Here is a 4,959-nt window from a genome sequence, read left to right as displayed (position 1 = left end):
TAGACACTAACATGAGAAATGTATGACAGTTGAGAAAATAAAACTGTAGGAAACGTGCTATTCTTTACATTCGATAGGTTATCACAACAGTGCATACACCTCATGCTATGTTCTTATTACATGTTCTCTGTAATAAGAGAAAGGGTTCTGGAAACCTCACTAGGTGCGACCCACCGTGTGATGAACTTGGTTCAGGGAGAAGTCAGGTCCATTGGTAAGAAGCACAGGCCCAGAGGCCCAGGCTCACTGACCAAATGTGGACCCTAGGGATATTGTACAACCCATCTGTGCTTTTGCTGGCAATTTTTCATCTGTCACTTGGAAATAACATTGAAACTACATACCATGTTTTCCCTGCATATAAAAAAAAGATGATTGGTGCTAACTTCAAATATTTGCATTTTATGTAGATCTATTGTACCTCAATACAACTGTTTTAAAATAGAAATTACAAAATTAAAACTTTTATAGGATTTAAGGTTTTATCACAGAACAAACTGACAATAAGAAACCAATTTCCAAATGCTATCAATATCACAAATCTCCCCCAGGACACTGTCACATGCTCTGAGCCCCACTCTCTCCTCCGGCCTCTCACCCCAGAGCTTGCTATATAGTAGCAGACATGCAAATAGAGTCCTCCCTCTGCTGATGAAAAGCAGCCCAGCCCTGACCCTGCAGCTCTGGGAGAGGAGCCCCAGCCCTGGGATTTTCAGGTGTTTTCATTTGGTGATCAGGACTCAACACAGAGGACTCACCATGGGGCCATGGCTGAGCTGGGTTTTTCTTGTTGTTATTTTAAAAGGTAATTCATAGAGAAATAGAAAAATTGAGTGTGAGTGGATAAGAGTGAGACAAACAGTGGATATATGTGGCAGTTTCTGACCAGGGTTTCTTTTGTTTGCAGGTGTCCAGTGTGAGGTGCAGCTGGTGGAGTCTGGGGGAGGCTTGGTCCAGCCTGGGGGTTCCCTGAGACTCTCCTGTGTAGCCTCTGGATTCACCTTTAGCAGCTATGCCATGAGATGGGTCCACCAGGCTCCAGGGAAGGGGCTGGAGTGGGTCTCAGCTATTAGTGGTAGTGGTGGTAGCACATGGTACCCAGACTCTGTGAAGGGCCGATTCACCATCTCCAGAGACAACGCCAAGAACACGCTGTATCTGCAAATGAACAGCCTGAGAGCCGAGGACACGGCTGTGTATTACTGTGTGAGAGACACAGTGAGGGGAAGTCAGGGTGAGCCCAGACACAAACCTCCTGCAGGAACGCTCAGGAGAAATCAGCTGCAGGGGGCGCTCAGGACCCACTGATCAGTCAACCCCAGAGGCAGGTGCAGACTGAAGCTGATTTCCTGTCAGGATATGGGACTTCATCTTCTTCTGGCAGCTTCTCTAGTGAACGTCTCTAAGTTTAGAATTCTGTGCTTCCTAATGTCATCTCTACATATTTTTAAAAATATCATTTTAATATGACGACTATTCTCACATGCGTCAAATGCAGACTGAGGTTTACAGAGATGAAGAGTTCTCAGTCGTGGTCACCAGGATCAGAGTCCTGAGGAAACTCAGCAGAGCCTGGTGAGTCATCTCCAATCACAACGAGGACAGAAACCTCAGGGAGATTCCCAGACTAGAACAGTCTTTAGGAAGTTTGATCACCATCAATAGCGAGGCTGGGCCAGGGTCAGTGTCATGTAGAACCTCACAGGTTTCACGTCCCACCTTTCTCTTGACACTAAAGTAAGCTAATCAGAATCAGCACTGATCTGGTGCTCCTTTTAATTCTAACTCATTTTCTTTCTTTGTAGTGTTTGTTCTGTTCTCCCTTTTCATCCACTTTTCCTGCTTCCTGAATAAGAAACAGATGGTCCCCATGGTCTACATTCCAGGGCTCAAGGCATTTTCTTGGAGCTCAGGTGGGGCTCAGGCTGTGGCTCCTGCAGCCATGTCAGAGAGGCTGATGGGACTTCCTTCTCTCCACATTTTCTCAGGACCCTCCACTGTGTTGTGTGTAGACTCATCTGGGAGTGCAACTGGCCCTTAATAGTGAAGGGGATAAACTTATTTGATCAAAATGGGACGTGGATGTGGAATTAACTCTTCTTCAGAAGTAGTGTTAAAAAGAGCTTGTGAAATTTTTTAGAATCAAGATGGAGCCACCTGTGTTAAAACCCTAATGAATAAAGCTGGGGAAGGGCATGAAGGAGGGTTCTAACACACATATTCCTGATAACAAGAACTATCATAAATGGACTATGGACAACCACAACCTTGCACAGAGGCCACCACAACCTTAAAATAATTATTTTTCCGAGTATATCTGCCCAGCAACTGCCTTTCCAAATGTATACTGATTTCACCCCATTATTGATCCTTGTAGCCCAGGATAATTATCTCAAAAAGGCTTGTGTAGTCCTCATCATCTTTTTTCAATTCTTCCTATACCAACCTGGATGCACCCATAACTATTTCAATTGCAATGCACATCCTAGAATAAATATTGTATTTTAGAGTCTCTCTCTGTATGTTATTCAGGCTTGACAAGCTACAGATGGACGTGCCACTTTTCCGTGAGATGTAGAGGATGACAGTTTTTGGAGATGTCTAGGAATATCCAGTGTCCATAAGATCCTCCACCAATAAGTGCAGGCTGGAGGTCCCAGAGAGAGGCAAAGCTGCTGAATCACCATGGAATTTCATTTTCTCCAGTTCTGCTCTGATGGAATCAGACCCGCCCGTTTTATCAATGACAGTCTACCTAACCTAGAGTCAGATGATGACCGTGTTTTTTTTGTTGTTGTTGTTTGTTTGTTTTGTTTTGTTTTGTTTTGAGGTGGAGTCTCACTTCTGTTGCCCAGGCTGGAGTGGAGTGGAGTGGCACGATCTCAGCTCACTGTAACCTCCTCCTCCTGATTTCAAGCGATTCTGCTGCCTCAGCTTCCCGAGTATCTGGGATTACAGGTGTGTGCCACCACCTCCAGGTAAGTTTTGTATTTTTAGTAGAGAGGGGGTTTCACTATGTTGACCAGGTTGGTCTCAAACCCCTGACCTCAGGTGATCTGCCTGCCTCAGGCTCCCAAAGTGCTAGGATTACAGGTGTGAGTGACCATGCCTGGTCTATGACAGTTTTTTGTTTGTTTGTTTGTTTGTTTTTTGAGATGAAGTCTCACTCTGTTTCCCAGGCTGGAGTGCAATGGCATGATCTTGGCTTACTGCAACCTCTGTGTCATGGGTTCAAGTGATTCTCCTGTCTCAGCTTCTTGAGTAGCTGGGGTTACAGGCATGTGCTACCATGCCTGGCTAATTTTTTTTTCTTTTTATTTTTGAAGAGCCATGATTTTCACCATGTTGGCCACCATAGAACTTAATTGACTATTATTTGGGAGTAGTTTATTTATATATACTAAGAATATTTGTCTGAAGTTTAATTTTCTTCTTTTGCCTTTGTCTGTTACTGGTAGTACAGTAATTGTAGCCTTTTAGAAATAGTTTAGAAGGTTGGCACTTCAGCAATTATTGAAAAAGTTAGAGAATGTTTGACATTACTTCTTTAAATCCTGAGAGTCATTTTTTATCTAACATATAAGCTATCATGAAGAATATTTATAGTGTTCTTGGGAAGCATGCGTATTACACTGCGCTTGGTTGGAATGTTCTGTAGATGTCTATTAGGTCAGTTTGTTCAATAGTGTTGTTTAAGTCCACGGACTTCCTAAGAATTTTTTTGTGGATGTTCTATACATTATTGAGGGTGAGGTGTGGAAGTCTCCTCCTTTTTTATTGTTTTCCATTTCTCCCTTCATATCTCTTAAAATCTGGTTAATGTGGTTATATTTCTATTTTTACAAATATGTAAAATAGAAATAAAATAATATTTACTTAATAATCCTAATGGGAAAATCACATAATAAGAAATTATATTTTCCCAAATGTTGCCATCATCACTAAACTCCGGGAGTCTCACATCTTCTCTGGGCTCTGCTCTCTCCTCAGGCATCCCACCTCAGAGTTTGCTACAGAGGAAGAGAAGAAAATAGGGCCCTCCCTCTCCTCATGGAAACCAGCCCATCCCTGACCCTACAGCTCTGGGACAAGAGCCCCAGTCCAGAATTATCAGGAGTTTTGATTTGATGATCAGCTCTGAACACACATGGCTCACCATAGAGTTAGGGTTGAGCTGGGTTTTTCTTGTTGCTATTTTAAAAGGCAAATAATGGAGAACTAGAGATATTGAGTGTGAGTGGATGTGAGTGAAAAAACAGTGATTATGTGTGGCAGTTTCTTACCAAACTGTCTCTATGTTTGTAGGTGTCTAGTGTGGGGTGCAGGTGGTGGAGTCTCGGGGAGAGACAAGAGGCAGAAAAGCACGCAGGAGACCGGGTGAGGCTGTAGTGCCGGGTGGGCTGTCAGCCCACTATGCCGATCTCACAACAGTGCTGGAGAAGGTGGGAGTCTGATGGAGCTTCCTAACAATGCTGTGGTCCAAGCTAAGTCCATCAAGGCCATTGGTTCTTCCCGTTGCATAGTTGCCTATCAGGAATCTGCTATGTGTACAGTTATTGTTTGGGAGGAGATCAAGCCTGTGTCTCTTTGTCAAAAACTGGATGATGATGTCAGAGAGCTGTGCCGGGTGCCTGGTCCAGTTGCTCCCTGATGTTGGAGGTATGGGAGGTCCGTTCTCAGGGTGGAAAAACCGTTTATGGATACGTAACTAAGAAAACCTGATTGTACTTGCTTCTCTTAGATGACATGGAGAAGCAAGCATGCAGCCTGCAAACAATTGTAATTTCCTACTTTAACCCAAGTTCGTGGTTTCTTGTAAACTTTGGTTTCTGTCCAAGTACAGAGATATTGATTACAATGAGTTTGGTTCTTTCAACACACTAACCTTCACTTCCCCCAGATGAAGAGCACACTGTCCTCACTCTGAGTCTGAGGGAGGAGAAGGTCCTGTACAACTAA

General features: G+C 43.6%; 1 pseudogene; it reads left to right on the top strand.

Annotated features, from left to right (window-relative positions):
• Positions 1-744: 744 nt before the first annotated feature.
• On the top strand, positions 745-4,959 carry LOC129012441 (immunoglobulin heavy variable 3-23-like; annotated as a pseudogene).

The sequence above is a fragment of the Pongo pygmaeus genome, chromosome 15 (assembly GCF_028885625.2).
Source record: "Pongo pygmaeus isolate AG05252 chromosome 15, NHGRI_mPonPyg2-v2.0_pri, whole genome shotgun sequence".
Taxonomy (NCBI): Eukaryota; Metazoa; Chordata; class Mammalia; order Primates; family Hominidae; genus Pongo; species Pongo pygmaeus.
Note: the sequence above shows the minus strand (reverse complement) of the source record. Positions and strands in the feature narration are given on the sequence as shown.